The sequence below is a fragment of the Bos mutus genome, chromosome 2 (assembly GCF_027580195.1).
Source record: "Bos mutus isolate GX-2022 chromosome 2, NWIPB_WYAK_1.1, whole genome shotgun sequence".
Lineage (NCBI taxonomy): Eukaryota > Metazoa > Chordata > Mammalia > Artiodactyla > Bovidae > Bos > Bos mutus.
In genome coordinates this window covers 38,332,842-38,353,531 of record NC_091618.1, presented here as the reverse complement: position 1 = coordinate 38,353,531, position 20,690 = coordinate 38,332,842, and the positions used below count along the sequence as shown (strand labels likewise).

The 20,690-nt window shown below is 35.5% G+C and overlaps 1 protein-coding gene across 7 annotated transcripts in view; it reads left to right on the top strand.

Annotated features, from left to right (window-relative positions):
- MAP2 (microtubule associated protein 2) overlaps window positions 1-20,690 on the top strand; it is a 297,749-nt gene that overhangs the window by 224,420 nt on the left and 52,639 nt on the right. The gene's annotated exons all lie outside the window — the stretch shown is intronic.

Sequence of the window (20,690 nt, the reverse complement as noted above, 5' to 3'; positions counted from 1 at the left end):
GACTTGGGTATCAGGAGCACTAACTGGGAAAATTTTGAAGCGATTGAGGCATGAGGAGTTGAGAACATGTTAGAAAAAAATGATTGTGGGAATAAAAGAGATAATGTGAGAAACCAAGATTTTTCTCATCATTGTCCCCTACAGCACTTGACATTATACCTCAAGGACTCAACAAATGTGTGTTGAGTGAGTAGTTGAGTGAATGATACAAAAAGAAGAAAGTTCTTTTCAAATTTATGGGGGAAGCTATTGAAAAGCCTTAACTTTGTCTCTTGAACTCTCACCAGTTGACTCCCACTGACTATTATGGAGGCTTATTATATACCCAAGAAAAAAATCACTTGTAGTGTGCTTGGTCAAGCAGGAGAGAACCAAAATCACTCACTATTTCATTTTTTTCAGTAGTCTTAATTAAGTATTTGAGAGCATCAGAAAAAAATCTATTTGTCAGGTCAGTGTGGCCTTGCCAGCTTCTTTGAGAAAATAACATAAATTAAAAAGAAACTAACAGATGGTTCTTTAAATTGTGGGTTCAAGACCATCCAGAGTTAATTTTGAATTCAGCTTAGCATATATCAAATGAATATTACATTACCTTTGGGAGACTGATTATGTAAATTTTATATGTATATTCATAGTGACAAAGGTTGTAAACAGTGATGTTTTCAATCCAAACGATGATGTAATTTTAAACCAGCCTCCCTCCAGAAAGAAGAGACTGAGTATTGAATCCATCAATCATCCATGTATGGAAAGCAGCAGGAGAGGAAAAATGTAAATTGTTATCTTCTCACGACTGAGCGACTTCACTTTCACTTTTCACTTTCATGCATTGGAGAAGGAAATGGCAACCCACTCCAGTGTTCTTGCCTGGAGAATCCCAGGGATGGGGGAGCCTGGTGGGCTGCCGTCTCTGGGGTCGCACAGAGCCGGACACGACTGAAGCGACTTAGCAGCAGCAGCATACCTATAGAGGATTTTTCAGTGATAAGTTAATGTGCAATTAAATTTCTCTCCAAACTTTAGCTTGATAAAATAATAAATAAATTGTATTATTGATGGCTTATATATAATTATTCCACAAATTGCAAACAAAAATCATCCCCAGTAAAAAAGGAATATTCTTAAATCTTAGATATGATCTTTAAAAATGCTATCCTTTGATAATGGAGACCATTGATTGAGCAGGCATTATATTTTGAGGTGATTATTTGATATCTCATCATTTCGTGTAATCTATCAGTATATTGCAATTTCTCCTATATGGATGTTTTTCAGGATTTTGTGAACATGAAACATTTCCCATGACATCCTCAGCTATCTGTTACAATGTCCAGACCATGGCTGATCGAAGCCAAAGATCTTTCTTCTACTTTCCTTTTCTTCTACTTTCATTCTTAGAAATAAATCTTTTACCCAACATTGTTTATTCATCTCTATAAACAAGATCACATAATAAATGAATTGCAATCATCAACTCTCCCTCCTCTTTCCTTCATCAGAGGACACTTACTTTAACCAAAGGTCTGCCTCATTCTCTCTCATCCACCACTTTCAGTGTTCACCTTCATGTCTGGACCATAATAACTTCTTAATTTTTGAAGGTGCAAGGCCATGTTAGCTTACCTTTGATCTTATGCACTAAGATGGTGGGGGAGGAAGCAGCGAGGAGGGGTTGTACAGAAAATACTGGAAGGAAATAACACTTTATATTTAATTTACAACTTAGATTTTTGTCTCTTTCCTTACAATTTAAAGCTAATCCATAGAAAGGTAGGTAGAATTATATACTCACCTAGTATCACATAACTTTATACTTTAAGAATTCTTCTTACATTTACTTATTAAAGTGTCCTTTTTAGAAGCCATGCCACTGGAGCCTAAAACAACAGAAGAGAAACCATAGAAAATCCATGAAAAATTGGGCCACTTAGGAAAGTTATTGTTATTGATAAGTGAATACAACATAATACTGAAACAAGTCATTTTTAAATCATTTTCCACCATGGTTAATAAGAATAAAGGCTTGTAATAAACCCTTCTTCTCTTTTCCACCTTATCTTTATTGAGGAAAGCAAACAGAATGCATTTCAGTCCCCATAGAGTTTCAACTCTGAGTGATAATTAGGAGCCTCATATTTAGGCTTCTTATTTGTAGGTGGCGCTCAAATGCATGTTACAGTTTATATCAAGATAACATCTGGGCTTCCCAGGTGGTGCAGTGGTGAAGGAATACACCTGCCAATGCAGGAGATGCAAGAGACACAGGTTCAATCCCTGGGTCAGGAAGATCCCCTAGTGTAGGAAATGGCAACCCACTCCAGTATTCTTGCCTGGGAAATTCTATGAATAGAGGACCCTGGTGGGCTACAGTCCATGGAGTTGCAAGGAGTCAGAAAGAACTGAGTGACTGAATACGCAATACACAAGACAACATCAAGATAACTAGATGTTATCTTGTAAGATGACCTCTCATATTTCTCCTATTTATGGGTTTAGTGACCCATCCAGGATACTTGGCTAAAGCCAGCACACAGGTCTTCTGCTTTATGGGGCCGTGCTCCTCCCACTGCCCCATGCAGCTAGATGCCCAGCAGCAACAATAACCAGTCATAGCCAAAGACAGTTCTTCCATTGCAGAACGGTCATATCCATGTGCCTTTCAGCATGACGGCAAATTTATTCCCAGTTTTCAGCTTGAATGGAGAAAGAAAGGAGGCAATTCTGAGATGTTTACAGATGCCAAAACTTTGAAGTATTTAAAATGACACTTTTTAAGTGATTTTGACTATTCTGAGGTACAATGCTTTGAACACTGGTTAAAAAAAAAAAAAAAAACAGCAGTCACAGTGTAAAGTGCCTTTGTGATTATCACAAGTCACCACCAGGTCTCTTTTTGAGTAAATTTGAAGATTAAAGGTCAGTCCTTCAGTAAACTACCCCTTGATTTCCCAAGGGTTGCAGTGTTTCTCCAGCATTTCTGGGGCATTTCTCCAGATCTGCTCCCACCAAAGCACTGAGATCTGTAAGGCCCTTCAGGGTTATCACAGTCACTTTTTCCAGAGCTTTCCAATGGAGATGCACCTTCTAAAGCTCAGCGCGCCCTTTCACATCCTCCTGATTCAAGCAGACCAGTCATGAACATACTTAGATATCTAAGTTTTTTGTTGCTGAAATTATACATTTCAGATTGAAATGCATAGTGGAGAAAAAGGTTATCATCAGTCACAAGCAAAAATCTGAATATACCTCTACACTTCTCTCTCTCCCTTTCTAATCTTAGAAAATTTGAATCTGCATTTTCTCACCCCATAGTCCCCTCCCTCCATTCCCACATTTTAGATTTAATGGTAGGAATCACCATCCCATTTAAACTATGGTATATTATACATAATATATATTAATGCACACAGAGCAAAATAGTGCAGAACCATTTCTCATGTGAAGTGACTGAAGCCGGCCCCACCACCCCCCAAGGCAAATAAATAGGCTGGCCTAACAATACAAAAGGTTGCAGATTTTCCTTTCCTTGTTGCCATGCCAACCACTCATTGCTCTGGCTGCCATTTCCCCAAGCTCCGCAGAGGAGTGTGCAGAGCAGTTATTTAGCATTCAGGGTGGATCTGCAGAAAAGCACACGGCCTCACCGCAAAGTGTCTGCACCTGGCGGCGCCGATGGACAAGGACAGAAAATGGGGATCTTTGCAATGTTTTCCTTCGAAAGGTTGGGCATCTGGGTCTAGAAAAAGTGAGAAAGACAAGAATTGCTAGAAAAGGCATGAGGTTTGTATTTGTCACGTTTGCTTTGTCCTGTGTGCTCTCTGTACCCTTTGAAGCAGGTTTGGAGTATTAGCTTCAATCATATGTGACTTGCCTTGTTGGTAAATAGAAGGGGATCTGAACCTAATTGGGGGCTGTCTTACCTGGACTTTATAATGAAGAACAACCTCTCAACCTTGGTAAGGTTGCTTGCTTATAGCAGATATTGCTAAATACAGCTTAAAATGTTTTACAAATTAGAAGAAAAGATAGGTACCAGATACAGTTGTTTATTTAAATGTGCAATTGTAGGTAGTTCTTTCTATAAAAAAATTACCTTGTATCTTTCTTTGCTCTTCAGCCAGAATCTTAGAGTGGAATGTGATTGTTTGAAGCCAGTAATTATGAATCCAAATTTAAGGAAAACTTGGTTTCTCTTGACTCCTTTTAATTAAACCCAGTGACTCAACAAATAAAACCCATGATTTTATTCCTTGGAATTTTAATTGCCTACAAACACTTCAAGTTGTGAAGAGTAAGGCTTGATCTAACATAATATAATATTTTAAAATTAAGATTAATTTACATATGCATTTACTCCCATGTATGTTCCTCCAGAAAATTCCTCCCATGCACTTGTGGAAATCATTCTCATTTCTTTATTGTCTTATTTTGGGTTAAAATCAGAACTACATCATAGACACTAATATATATATATATATACACACACACACACACATATATATATATATATAATTCTTTTGGTCCACTGACACTTTGAAAAATTGTTTTGAATTTGAATCTTAATGCAACAGATTTGAGCTAAGGAGAGTTCAGAACTACTTGTAAAAATTACTCTCTCTTGTTTCTAGCGGTAAATATAATTTAATAGCATTGTATTTTTCACTTGAGCCTTTCTCATAATCCTATATTTTTTTCAAGACCTTATCAAATTTTTTCCTAATATGCTACCACATTGTATTATCATATTTTTCTTTCAGTGTATCCCAATTATTTGAGGTTTTTTAAAATCTCCATTTAGAGAAGATTTCTAAACAGTTCATAAAATCTTTTTTGTTTGTAGTGAATAGATGACAATAATCAGTCATGGAAGCCAGTCTTCCTGATTTTTTTTTTTGGACCCTCTAAGCCTATGTTTCGGTGAGGATTATGCATGACCTTTATATGTCCCTTGCTCAATTGCTAAGAATTCTCTCCTCCCAGAAAATAAAAGAGAAAAACCTTAATAGTAATTTGGAACAAATAAATTAACTAATATCTGGAGAATATTCTTCATCAGTCACTAAGGTGTGTTTTTGAAAAGTATGAGATATATATATATATAAATTTGATTATATTGCTTGCATATACCTGAGAAAACTGTCTGTCACTGTTTACCAATATCCCCTTGAGGGTTGGCTCCAAGTTTGGTTTTATCGCTACTGGGAGGTTAGTAGGTCAGGGAGGACCTAGCAGTCATCAACACCTCCCTCTTTTCTCCCCAAGCTACTTGAGATGAACCGACTTTCTGCTTCAGTGTATCAAGCCCTCTCATTCCCTCACACTTCACTGCACCTTAGCACATTACATAAAGCACTGCTTTGATTGTCAGGGGAGTCTGGAAATTCATACCAGGAGTAGATGAACAGAACGACGGGTGCTGCGTTGCAGACCTGGTAGTTTAAGCATGATCTGACTTGACATCATGACTCCTGGGAGGGTGCGGGGAAAGGACACCAAACCGCCCAGTGCCCTCCCTCTGTGTGACTCGCCTTATAGAATGAGTCATGGTTCAGCAACACTCAGAGAAAATAGAGTTCTAAACCCAGCGACGCTGATGAGCAGAGAAAGAGGGAAGCATATGTTCTAGGCTCTCATGGCAGCTTTTAACAAGTATGCAAATACCAGGTAATGCTAGTGTGCAAATGTTAGAAAGGAGAGTTAAATGTCCACTTTTACAATTGATTTCATCAATGCTCAAACTTCAGAAAACATGAAGCAAAATGGGTACTAAGGGAGCAATCAACACATGATTCAGAGAAAAATCATGTGTAATAGAGATGATTCAGCCTCAGCACCCTGAAAATTAGATTCAATATTTTCAGTCCAGGTTTTGTGTTTGGAAACACAGGTCAAGGTAAGGCTGGGAGCTGAGCACCTCTGATTCTTGCATAAGTAACTCCAGCATGAGTAGTCAGTTCTCTATTTGAACTAACAATGTTCTCTTTTGCAAAGCTAGTTAATTTGCCCAAGCAATCTGTTCTGGTTTCATTCAAATGCCGCATCATGAAACAAATGACAGAGGACTCATTTGAAAGGGTACATGCAACAGAAGAGATTATCAGAAATCCATGATCAAAGGTCCAGAACTGATTCATTTTATTCTCTCAAATGAATCTCTTCCTCTTTCAAATACCCCTGTGTACCATGTTTATGTCTTGCTAATAGCCCTGGGTATTTATTGGAAGGACTGATGCTGAGGCTGAAACTCCAGTACTTTGGCCACCTCTTGACTCATTGGAAAAGACTCTGATGCTGGGAGGGATTAGGGGCAGGAGGAGAAGGGGACGACAGAGGATGAGATGGCTGATGGCATCACCGACTTGATGGACATGAGTTTGGGTGAACTCCAGGAGTTGGTGATGGACAGAGAGGCCTGGCGTGCTGTGATTCGTGGGGTTGCAAAGAGTTGGACACAACTGAGCGACTGAACTGAACTGAATAGCATTGATCATAAGTGTTTTGAGGTAGAAGCTGTGCTTCATTCATCTCCATGTCCCTTCTGGTATATAATGCAATGCTTATACTCCATAGTAGGTGCTAATAAATATTTTTGAAAGTGAGATAAAGAAGAGAGAACCTGAAACTATCACAACATTGTGAATCAGCTATACCCCAATACAAAATAAAAAGTTCATAAAAAAGAAAAAAAAGGAAGAGAAAAATTATTCATGTTCAATTTTGAGAATAGAAATTACATACACAAAATAGGGCTACAAAAACTTTGAATATATTTGTATAAATATTGTGTAAGCAACATATTTGTGGGAAAGATGATGTTAGGAATATTGGAACTAAAGAGGCAGATGAAGAAACATGGGAGGAGGCTGGATTCAGAGTAAAGACTGTAGAAGTGTTGACTAGCTCAATCAAGTTGGAATTCTGAAATACTGTCGTAAAGAGAGTGGCATGGAGGGATATAGCAGAAGACTTGTTATGTTCTGCAAATGGGAGTGAAGATTTCTAGTGAAGAAAACATATCTTTGACTTAGGATAGAAGTAAGACCTCTGATTAGAAATACAGTCTTGATGATGAAAACACCTGAACTGGAAAGAATATAAAAAATCAGGATATATGACCTTTATGAGACACATCCATAATCTAACAGCTAAGAAATAGACTGATATTGAACAACTTTTCTTGTTCATTCTTGCAAAATAGAGTCTGATGTAAGAGTTGGCCTCAGTAGAAAGTGATACTGAAATATCTTGCAAACAGAACTCTAAAATGCACACCTTTGTTGATCTTCTGGCTTTAAGGTGAAGATTGCCTCACTACTATAAATCAGAAGGCCACATAAATTTCACTTCTGACAAATGGACAAACTGACTATTAAAGAAAATGGATGCTCTAAGTCATAGACTTAATTATACTTCATTAAAGGAATATGCTAGTATTGTCTTAGAGAGATGTTATATATCCTATTTTTGAAGGTCAATCTGATTGATATATCAACAATGTTCTTTTACACTACTTCATCTTTGAGTCTATAAAATTACTTGAAAATGATAAGTTCTTAGGTAATAAACAGCATTTCCCTATTGAATAACAGGGATATTTATTCTATCCTAATTTTAGGATATCCTAATTTTAGGAAAAATGTCTCAGTTTCAATCAGACACACTTCTCTAGTTTTCTTATTTTAAAAAATCTTAAAAGCTGCATGTAATTGAAGATTTTCTTTTCTTTTTGACATATTAAAATGAAAGATGCTCCCATTTACATTTTCTAATTTTAATTATTTCAGTATTTAAAGGACAGTATTTAATTAAACTACTGTTAATTTTATAAGCAGTTTTTAAAATGAATCAGTTCTTTGGATACTTTTTCTCCTTGTTGCATTTCCATGCTACTATTCTTTATCTTAAGCTAAAGTGTAGATTTTTTTTCTTTAAAAATTATCTGTTGGTTTTTTTGAAAAACCAAGATTTATGACTAAAGCATTGGAAAGATTGGAATAAACCTGTTCTCCTGAGAACTTTACCAGAATTGATTTTTCTCAAAAAAAAAAAAAAATTGCACTAACTTGGCCTGTCTCAAAAAGTATGTAAGTTCTTCCAGGCCAGTTGTCATCCAATTCTTCTGTCTTGATTGTAGTAAAAAAAAAAAAAGAGAGAGAGAGAGAGAAATGAGTTTGAAGCAAGTACAGATGCCACTTTCAAAAGTTGCATTTTAGGAGAGGAAGTGCGTTCAGTCAGGATAGCAATGATATCTGTGCTCTTGAGAATATTTGCCATCCCACCTTTGACAGTTTTAAGTCACCCTTGGCACCAACAGTTTGCCAGTATTTCTAGAGGTGTGCTTGCTATCAGGGAGACCCACTACACAGAAAGATATGGATTGAGATAAGTAAACAACACTGAAGCAAAATCATCAATGTAAAATTTTATTTCAACAGATAATTAGAGGGGATTTTCTAAAGTAGTATTTGTATGTTATTTGTAAATTTCTGAAGATTACTTTGAAATTACTGTTAATTGTTTTTGTTTATCTTAACATAAACTTTTTGTATCCCATAGTTGGAGAGAAATTCATTTAATAGGATGTTTCATGGAATGCATTAATCAATCCAGAATACAAAAGATATTTTTATTCTAGAATAATTTTTGGCATAAATTTTTAAATTCTATTTAAGTCTTTGCTTTTTACTGTCATAATAGTATAAACATAATGTTAGACTTGACACTTACTTTCTTACTTAAAAAAATTATCTTCTTATTTGCAAATTCTCTTGATTTTGCTACTCAGAGACCCTGGAAAAGATTCTTAACTATCAACAATTTTGCTTTTTGGAATTTTCCCAAAGAAACAGTCCTCCTTATCTTGTGTTATGGCTGAGCTCTAGTTAACAAACATTATTAAAGACTAAAAGAAGGATGACTCAAAATTATCTCTTTCTCATTTTTTGTTTTCTTTTCTATCATAGCATTTTAGTTTTCAGAATTTCATAATGTAATTAATTCCACTGTCCCTTTTCCTGCAGTATAATTGAAACATGGTTCTCAGGTTATATATATTCAGTTATAATTTGTAATGATAATTACCATGTGTACTTAGTGACTTAAACGTCTGCCAAGTCCTTTCAGGACTGATATAAACAGAATATTTGTGAACAACATTTTATATAACTCCAGTGCTAAAAATAAAATAGGCAGTTGTAAAAGAGAAACACTTAAAATACTTACATTTCATGAGAGACTGACTAAGAAGAATCAAATAAGGTGGATGTTCTATATTATTACACATTCATTCTTATAACTATGTTAGAACTAGAGGCTTAAGCAAACTAATTACACAGAAGTCATGTTGGTCTGTTTGCTGTTTGAAGGTACACTATGATGTACTGTGACAAAAGCAATCTTCCCACCACATAGTTCCTAAATTCTGTAGGGTTCTAGGTCACAGGCCTCCACAGATTTCAAATTATCACTTTGGGGATGAGATGGAGCCAACAAAATGTAGCTAAGCTGATGATTTTTACCTTTTTATTGTAACAGTTTTTCCCTAGATGAAATCTTTCAGTTTATAGAAGTAACTGGTAAAGACTCTTCCTGATATATAGAGCACTTACACTTTAAAACTTTGCTCAATGATTTTTTTCTTTTTTGGAATCGAGAATGTTTTTCCATTTTTTCATTGTGTTCCCTGTCTCAGACATTCCTGGTTTTGCAACTGTAGAAACAATAATTTCCCCATATGAATCTTAGACTCGTGCTGGTGCCCAAGTCTTTTGAGGTACCAAAACCAGATAAAACTTTGAAGACACAGATGGCCCTTTATGTGCATGAATGCTGGCACATGCATAGCTTCACACACACATACACAGGCATGTGTGCAAGTGCTGTTCTGCACGCACAGTACATTTTATATTGTTTATCATGCAGTTACTCTAAGGGTGAATTTTTTCAATCTCTCTTAGTTGTATTGATATTTCATCTCTTCATTAATGTTATTAATAATGTCTCCTGCTACATTCCTTTGTGTGATATGCTCAAGACAATACAGACAGTAATCCAATTTATCTCAAGTCTACAAGGAGTAGTACGATTGTAATGGTTTTGACAAAATGCAAAACCTGAGCATTACAAGGCTCTAAAAGCATTTTATCAGTTCCCTCAGTGCCTTAATTATTGTACTCAATTTATTGATATTAAGCAGTTAGAAATTTTCAGAGAGCCATATTCCCCAAGACATTTCTTTCCCAAATTAATTTAGAATCAATAAAATATTGAAAGCTGATATAATTAGTAAGTGTTTACTATATGAAATGCAAACAACACTACAAATATGCACATATTACTACATTTAGATCCTCCAATACCACCAACAGCACAAACCTTTAATTAGAATATATAATTATAAAACTAAGCCATATTTGCTTGCTTTATTTCTTCTGCTGTACCCTTAAAACTAGAAGTGAAATTTTCCAGTAGGTACTGTTTTTGATTGGTGCTTTGCCTTTCTAATTACTTTTGATTCCATATATGTTGTTCTTAACTTGCAATATCCTTCTACTGATAACCATCTTAATTTACAAAGTCTTTCCCTTTGAGTAAATTAAACATTAGGCCAATTCTATCCAAGTTATAAGAACTTCATTTGAGTAGATTAAATTGGCCATCTAAACAAGATTATGGATTTAAGCACATCGGTTGGAATAGGGAAAAAAGAAAAAGAGGGAAAATTCTCCTATAGTCATACACTGTACTCCTAATCCTAGCCCAAGTGGTTGCAAATGCCTTTCAGAAGAGGACCATGTGAGTGACTGTGAATGTATAGATCAGCCAACATCTGTGGCCCTTACTAGGAAAATCTTAAAAAAACAAACAAACAAAAAAAAAACCATGTTCTTCAATGAGATTGTCCCACTTTCCAGTACAATTTAAATATAGGAACACCATGTCTTACTCATCTTCATAGCCTTGGTAATGACTAAGTATAGTTACATCATCTGGAGTGGGTACAATATAACTTAAATTTAAGTACCCTTCAGAATGAACTTTGTGCAGTCATGATTCCTCATCTTAAATACATTTATCTCCATAGACTAACATTACTGTAAAGGTGTTTTCCCTCATAAATTTATCCTTGTTTTAGTCAGTAAATCTTTGGAATTCATCTTTGAAAGAAAAAGCTGGTACGCAGAGATCTACAGCTGTTGTGTTGGCCAGGTGGCTAGGGTGACCCTTTGAGATCAGTGAGAATCTGATTAGGAAGGGATATGCCAATGCTGGCCTCTTTAATAAGTACTAAGGTGCCAGAGAAACAAACAAAACCACCACCACAACAAAAACCAATCTGCTCTTTTAATTTCCTTCATCAACAGTTGATCACGGGTAACAGCTTCAGAGAGACCATTCAGTCTCCAAATTAAGCTGGAGCAGAGGCAAGGAACTTTCCTTCTTTCCCTGTTTTTATGAATTTATCTAGGGTATTTGTTTAGCCGAGTGCTTCAAACACAGTGCTTTCCTTGTTGACTAGTTTCCATCAGCAGCAGCAATTAGCTTCAGTTTCCTAGGCAACCATTCTCTACCCCACTGAGAAAAACCTTTTCTTGACAGGAGCATTCTGTCTAAAATTGTTTTGTTTTCCTTCTTTCACAAGTGTACGGTAGGCTTACTTGTCATTTCTTTCAATATAGCACTATTATACTTATTATTCTTAAAAGCAAAAACACTTTATGGCTTTTATATTCCATATGGTTGAATTTATTGTCAACATCTCTTACTTTTCTCTTTACCTGAAAGAAATCAACAAAAATATATTCTCAGGCATATGCCAACTTGCTTGGATTTTTTTTGTTCACAGTGTAATCAGTGAGCCTTTACATATTCAAGTCATCTCAGCTGGTTGTGATGAAAACCCAAAAGGTACACATCAGACTTCTTTGTATACCAACAATGTCATATGTTGCTCGAACCAGGTTGGAATTGTCAGGGCCACTGAGAAAGTTTCAGCTCCATTGTTTATAAATCAAACAAACAATATAGATAGATTAATATAACAAAATAACTAAACCAAAAATAGGTGCTAAAAACAGGGCCTGACACTGGCAACAGAATTCGATGTGATAAAATAATGTGACCAGAAGTGCATAGTGGTGTAGCATGAATCAGCATCATGGAAAAAACTGGAGGACTGCAAACCGACTGTAAGTGCTGAATACCCCTGGGTTGAGAATATCCCCTGGAGAAGGAAATGGCAACCCACCCCAGTATTCTTGCCTGGGAAATCCCATGGGCAGAGGAGCCTTGTCACAGAATAGTTGAACACAACTTAGCAACTAAACAATAGCAACATGGTATAAGGATAGAGTAAAGTTTACCTTATCGTTTTAGTTTCAAGAATAACTGGCAGGAGCCTGATACAGTCTGTTAGACAATGACCCAAAATTCAAGCAAGAAGATACTCACTGGGAAGAATGACAGAATTATCCTAATGTATGACAGAAACTGTTGTTCTTTACCTACATTTTGTCAGTCAAATGATGATAGTAGACTTGATGATAACAAAACTGTGAATGAGATTAAAATAGTAATATATAATTTAAATAAGCACTTTATACATATGTGTGTGTGTGTGTATATATATATATATTTCATTTAGTTGTCCCAACATACCAAAAGATGAATATCACTTCAGTTCCCCTTTTTAGATGGGGAAACTGAAGCTTAGAGAGAGTATTTACTTGCAGTTAGTAAGAGCTAAAGACAGGGTTTGATTTCAGATTTTCTGACACCAGAATCTACTATGATATAAAATATCTGTACTACACTGATATAAATCAAAATGATATTCTAAGGAGACAGTAAATTGCCTTTATCCATGATTTTGCAAGTTTTCCAACTTGGAAAATATGTTACTTTGTGGAATACATAATATTGACAGGAAATAGAAGTGCCTAGTGTAGCAACTTGTTTAATAACCTTGTATTGCAATATGATGTTTATTCATTATGTAGGAGAATGTAAATAGCTTAGCATCATGTCTCCAAGGTATTATCAAGTAGGTTTCTGTGGAAGAGAGTATGTCTCAGTTTCTTATACCTATTTACTTCTATTGATGCTATATGCTTCCACCAATAGATTTACCCAATAACAAAAATAAACATACTTTCCAGAATTCAGTTCAGTCTCCTGAGGACTGCTTTGATCCTCTTGTGAATACCAACCCCATGTCTGTTATTCAGAATATGTTTACAAGACAGACTTCACTTTTTTACTTGTAGCTGTTTATCTCTATATTGATGATACAGTGTCACCTGTTGCTGTATTTCCTGGGTTTTAGTCTTTAAATCCTTTATTTTATATAAGCCTATAAGCAATGGCACCCACTCCAGTACTCTTGCCTGGAAAATCCCATGGATGGAGGAACATAATAGGCTAAAGTCCATGGGGTCTCAAAGAGTTGGACATGACTCAGAGACTTCACTTTCACTTTTCATAAGCAATAACATTATTTAAAGGTTATAAAATTGATTTAAAGAAGTTGTTTTTTAATGTTTTCAGTCTAGCTGATTTTTAGACAGATCATTTATCAGATCAGTTCCAAGTTATCCATTCATTTTGCTTAGGCATGACAAGACTTTATGGCCATATCATGAGCTATTTTTGTATTAGTTATAAAAACATAATGACACTGCTGGTAAAATTATACCAAGTTAATATTCAAATACTGTTTGTAAAGTTTTCACTGAAATTCAAAATCCCTGACATTAACAAAATAAAGAATAAAATGCATATTACACAACGTCCTTAAGATAATTTCTAACATAGACTAAAAATGTCCACTTCTGAAAATTTTAGATGTTCAAAAGAAACATAACTGATCCTTTCAGAATTTCAGATTACAGTAAGATGTAGTATGTTTTGAGCTGCAAGTTCAGTTCAGTTCAGTTGCTCAGTTGTATCCGACTCTTTGTAACCACATGGACTACAGCAATCCAGACCTCCCTGTTCATCACCAGCTCCTGGAGTTTACCCAAACTCATGTCCATTGAGTCAGTGATGCCTTCCAACCATGTCATCCTCTGTCATCCCCTTCTCCTCCTACCTTCAATCTTTCCTAGCATCAGGGTCTTTTCTAATGAGTTAGTTCTTCACATCAGGTGGCCAAAGTATTGGAGTTTCAGCTTCAACATCAGTCCTTCCAATGAATATTCAGGACCAGTTTCCTTTAGGATGGACTGGTTGAATCTCCTTGCTGTCCAAGGGACTCTCCAAGAGTCTTCTCCAACACCACAGTTCAAAAGCATCAATTCTTCGACTCTCAGCTTTCTTTATAGTCCAACTCTCACATCCATACATGACTACCGGAAAAACCATAGCTTTGACTAGACAGACCTTTGTTGGCAAAGTAATGTCTCTGCTTTTGAATATGCTGTCTAGGTTGGTGGTAACTTTTCTTCCAAGGAGAAAGTGTCTTTTAATTTCATGGCTGCAGTCACCATCTGCAGTGATTTTGGAGCCCCCAAAAATAAAGTCTGTCAGCGTTTCCACTGTTTCCCCATCTATTTGCCATAAAGTGATGGGACCAGATGCCATGATCTTAGTTTTCTGAATTAAGCCAACTTTTTCACTTTCCTCTTTCACTTTCATCAAGAGGTTCTTTAGTTGTTCGCTTTCTGCAATAAGTATAGTGTCATCTGCATATCTGAGGTTATTGGTATTTCTCCCAACAATCTTATTTCAGCTTGTGCTTCATCCAGTCCAGCATTTCTCATGATGTACTCTACATATAAGTTAAATAAGCAGGGTGACAATATACAGTCTTGTTGTACTCCTCTCCCAATTTGGAGCCAGTCTGTTGTTCCATGTCCAGTTCTAACTGTTTCCTCTTGACCTGGATACAGACTTCTCAGGCAGCTTGTCAGGTGGTCTGGTATTCCCATCTCTTTCAAAATTTTCCACAGTTTGTTGTGATCCACACAGTCAAAGGCTTTGGCATAGTCAGTAAAGCAGAAGTAGATGTTTTTCTGAAACTCTTGCTTTTTCAGTGATTCAATGGATGTTGGTAATTTGATCTCTGGTTCCTCTGACTTTTCTAAATCCAGCTTGAACATCTGGAAGTTCATGGTTCATGTACTGTTGAGCCTGGCTTGGAGAATTTTGAGTATTACTTTGCTAGCATGTGATATGAGTACAACTGTGTGGTAGTTAGAGCATTCTTTAACATTTCCTTTCTTCAGAGCAAAAGCAAAAGCAACACCTATTTGTGGTTGTGACTGGTAATGGAATTAAAGTCTGATGTTGTAAAGAGCAATACTGCATAGGAGCCTGTAATGTTAGATCCGTGAATCAAGGCAAATGGAAGTGGTTAAACAGGAGATGGCAAGAGGAAACATCGACCTTTTAGGAATCAGCAAACTAAAATGGGCTAGAATGGGTGAATTCAACTCAGATGACCATTATATCTACTACCATGGGCAAGGATCCCTTAGAAGAAATGGAGTAACCATTATAGTCAACAGAGAGTCTGAAATGCAGTACTTGGAAGAAATCTCAAAAACAAAAGAATGATCTCTGTTCGTTTCCAAGGCAATCCATTCAATATCACAGTAATCAAAGTCTATGCCCCGACTAGAAATGCTGAAGAAGCTAAAGTTGAAGACCTACAAGACCTTCTAGAACTAACACCCAGAAAAGATGTCCTTTTCATTATAGGGGACTGGAATGCAAAACTAGGAAGTCAAGAAATACCTGGAGTAACAGGCAAATTTGGCCTTGTCAAGATCCATGTTAACTCTCAGTGAAGTATAATGAATAGTACTTTATCAATTTATGCACAATCTGTATTCATCTTTAATCGTCTGAATGACTAAATCCTACTCAAAATTTTATATGTATAATGTTTGGAAGGAAAAATTAACAGCAAAAAATTAGAAAGTAAGAAAGGGAATAAGAATGTAGAACAAGTAAGCAATGAAGAATTAAAATGTAGTCTAATCTTTCATCACAAAAAGAATGTTTCATGTTGCTCATTGTCCTCAGCTGTAGATAAGGGTTATCATGCTTCTAGAAACACTGTCTAGAAGACCCTCCATAATTGGGACTTACTGGCTGAATCTAGAGCAGGTAGTAGCCCAGAGCCTACACAGCCAAAGAAGTTTGTATGAAGCCAGAAAATAAATAAGTTACATCCCTCCAGCTTTGTCTAGGGAAAGAAAGCAACAATAACAACCAGAAAAACTGGCCATCAACATAGGTAATCACAGAGTAATCATACTATCCTATAATTCAACATAAATAGCCTCATTGGGCTGGAACTCTTACTGCATATCACCACTGCTGTTTCTTTAAGTAGAAATATAAAAGTAGAAAACTCAGAACAGTGTATGACTGAGAGAAAATAAAAACATCTTGGTGAAGAACTAGTGGGAAATCTTTTTATTTGAGTTCTTGATGTGCCAGGCCTGTTGTATATTTGAGTTCCTCACAACAACCTGTGAGATGGGTATTACTATCATTTCCATTTATTTTGGTTGAGGAATTGAAACTCAATGAATTTGAGTAAAATTCCAAAGATGAAGTAACTAGAAGGTAGCAATGCTGGAGTTTATGCCCACACATCTCTGCTTTAAAGTCCATGTGACTTTGTCTAATGTACACCATAAAAGATGGTAATACTCTAGATAGAAAGATATGATAGAAGCCTGGATGGATGGATGGTGGCATTTAATAAGTACTTGTAGAATGAATATATATATATAATTGCATAATTAGCTATACTTATATATATATAATCACACACATTGTAACTTATCATTTTTATAGGTCTGATTTTTTGACTGTCTTCCTTTATCTTTTGTATATGTTTGACATGTTTACCATTAGTCTTCCCTGAACTTTACCTGAACCCTGAGTAAATTTGCCCCTGTTCCCAAAGCCAGGCTATAACGATAAGGCTCCCTCAGGAGATCTGCTGATTAGGCCTCCATTGGGAAAAGGCCATCCTTCATGGGGAAAGCTGCCATCTCTACACTGATTACAGCCTTTGCTTAGAGAAAGATTTTTAAATGACTGGACCATTTGAAACCCCTGAGCAACCCTATATTTGTGTTTTCCTGAATAAAGTGTCAAATTATAATAATATTAGAAAATACACTTATTTTCTATTTTTAAAGTTTTAACAATATTATTTTCCCCAGAATGGAATATAATGTGTCATGAACTTGGTTCCCACACAGCCTATTTGATTATTCTAAAGTAGCATTTCTTATAATCTGTGAAATTCCTTTGTAAAAAAAAAAAAAAAAAAAAGATCAGTTCTAAGATTGGGCCAAATTATTTTTTTTTTCACTTTCCTTTTTTTTTAAATTTTATTTTATTTTTAAACTTTACAATATTGTATTGGTTTTGCCAAATATCAAAATGAATCCGCCACAGGTATACATGTGTTCCCCATCCTGAACCCTCCTCCCTCCTCCCTCCCCATACCATCCCTCTGGGTCGTCCCAGTGCACCAGCCCCAAGCATCCAGTATCATGCATCGAACCTGGACTGGCGACTCTTTTTTTTTTACTAGTTTTGATTAAATGCCTACAAATATAAAATCAACTTATTTAACCATGAAAGTCAAACACATTTAAGTTAATGTTCTTTGAAACAGCAAACCCAATAAAATTCAAATGTCCTGCTACTTTCCATCTAAATTAATATTGTTTTGCTAAAACTAAATTATCACTATAAAACATGTGGTACCAGCTGATATAGTGCATTTTACTAAAGTTGGCCCTGTCTAAACTGATTGGAGACAAGTTATGATTCAATTTTCCCTTTATTTATCTCTGTTTAGAATATTTTGAAAGCCTGTACAGTGCCTAAAGATGTCATTTGACCTACACCTCATGTAAATGCATTCTTTATTAAGTCCACCTGTGTTCTCATTAGCCAAGAATGTGTAAACTAATTCTCCATGGTGTCAGAATTATTGTAAATACACTCTCAAGCAAAATGACTGGTATAATTATGTAGCTCACTTGTAATTTGTTCACATAAATTAGCAGATATTTGTATTATTTTTATTGGACTGTCTTCCCAATTTAAACAAATTTAATTTTTTAACTACTCTCAGATCCTGGAAAATTCTTCAGAAAGTACAGAAGAATTTTGGAACCCCATTTAAGAAATACTGTTCTAGAATGCATCACAGTCTTAAGAATACAATAAATTATATAAATGGGGGGGTTAAGTTAGTAAATATAGTAACAGGGTTACTTCTGAATTTGTGTAAATATTATGAACAAGCTTTTCATGTTGATTTTTCATCCTTTCAAAAAATTGTGTTAAAGGTCCAATCTGGATAAAGTTCAATGAGAGAAGCCTCGAGAATTGCAACAATGCCAGAGAGAAAATCCTTGACTTGGGAAACTACATAGTAGTGGAGATAAGGCTTGTGTACCAGCACAGTTTCACACAAGATATATTTCCTAAGTGCTATAGGGAGATACTAATAATGTGCATAGTGCCAACAGGGAGATGCAGGAATGATCCAGAGGATGCATTGGTTTTATATATATCCCATTTTTGGAGTGCTTGTTCCACCTCTCCACTGCATTCAGTTCTCCATAAAACACTTGGATGCTAGAAGTGCTAAAATTACTCTATTGATTTTTAAATGTCTGAATTTCATTGAAAGTTAATATATGTAAGTGGCAATTCACAAAACATAAACTAATTCTTTTTGTTATATTATTAAACAGTGTAGACAACAAAGAAGTGTCTCCAAGTGGATTTAACTTTCTGTGGCCCATTTTGCAGTATTCTTTCCATTGATAATGTCACTCTGGGAGAGTAGCCTTTCAACCCAGCAGCTTGGCTTTGTGAAAACATGCAGCCCTTCTTCCTCCTCTGTCCTCCCCACCAAATAGCACAGCAGTTACAGTGCTCCTATGATTACAATGCTTAATCCTTACAATGCTTTAATGATTGTTATTGTCACATATTTACCTGCAAAAGCTAAAATGGAACTAAAATGCTAATAAAATAGTACTGTCTCTGAGAAATAAAATATTCATCTTCTTGTAAATTATCTGTTGCAGTTTCTAACATAGTCTTCAAGATATATAGGTAGGTATATAAATGATTAGATAGATAGATATTGGTCAATCATTTGTTACATAGTCTCCAAATATAATCAGGAATAGCAATAGTGTACATTAGATACATGAATAGATAAGCAGATCTGAGAGTGTGTTTCCTTGGTTCATACCTTTAAAGGAGTTCATATATTTCCTTGAGTAATTCACACATGATTGCTAAAGAATTTTTTGGTTATTTTTCTATTATTCCTTCTGTTGTTCTGTTTAAGAGGAAGAACATCATAATAGTTAGCAAACCTGGGTTCTAATATGTTTTGCCTCCATCAGCTGTGTGAACTTGAGCAAATCTCATAAATATACCCAGCCTTTGTCTCCTCATCTGCAAAATGGGAAAATTTAGACAAACTTCTCTCAAAGTTCTTTTAGCTCTAAAATTGTGTGATACTATGAATTAAATTGTATAGGTTAAAACATCCTTATAAAGATGAATTGTATCTTTGCTACTTGATACTATAATTATTCCATACTTGTTTTTGATAGTAAAGAAAAAGGATCCTTCATCATTGAAATTAAAATGAGTGCAAAGTAGACTAATTTCCTTGTGGTAGATGTTTTTTTATAAATATGATGAAAAAATTCTGTAGAATTTTATCTCTAATTTAGAAAATATTTTTAATCTCAAAAGACTTCTTTCCTTTTTAGTTGATGATATATGGATCATCATTTCCTGAATTTTTTCTGAGAAGGTTATATAAAGTTAGCATTGACATTGTTCAGCAGATGCTGTGACAGTCCAAAAACTATCACAGTTTAATGATGAACCTTCCTCTCTAGCTTTTTAAAATGAAACTATTGCACCGCCTATAGGGCTTTCCTGGTCGCTCAGCAGTAAAGAATTCACCTGCTCACATAGGAGATGTGGGTTTGATCCCTGGGTTGGGAAGATCCCCTAGAGAATGAAATGGAAACCCACTCTGGTATTCTTGCCTGGAAAATTCCATAGACAGAGGAGCCTGGTGGGCTACAGTCCATGGAATCACAAAGAGTTGGACATGACTTAGTGACTAACAACAACAACAATTACACTAAGTTGAATATATATCATATGGCCTTAATGATCTTTAAACCATCCACTATTGAGAAAAGGAGCAGCACTTTAGAAAGGGACTATCTGATACATCATTTCCATGTATTCCACTCAAATTTTATCTTCCCAGGTTTTTCTTAATCTCTCTTGTTAATACTGAACCCAGATAGTGTTATTTAATCACAAATTCACATTTTGAAGCATCTTCCTATGATTTTAAATCATGGCATTTGTTCAGATTAGCATAGAAGAGTGTTTTACTGGGTATAAAATAATACATTGTTTCTGTTTATATAAACAGTTTTTTTATTATTATTGTTTATTAAACTCCATACAGGTTGTTTTCTTTAGTTTTATGTGCATTTCACTTAGCTCCCAGAATGCCAGCTCCTTGTATTTTCTTTCTCTGTCTCTCTCTCTCTCTTTTTTTTTTTTGGTTTATGTGTTTGTGTGTGAGTGTTTATCTGCAACTTATCCTATTGCACTTTTTAGGGAGAAAGACTGAAATACAATTCTAATTGACT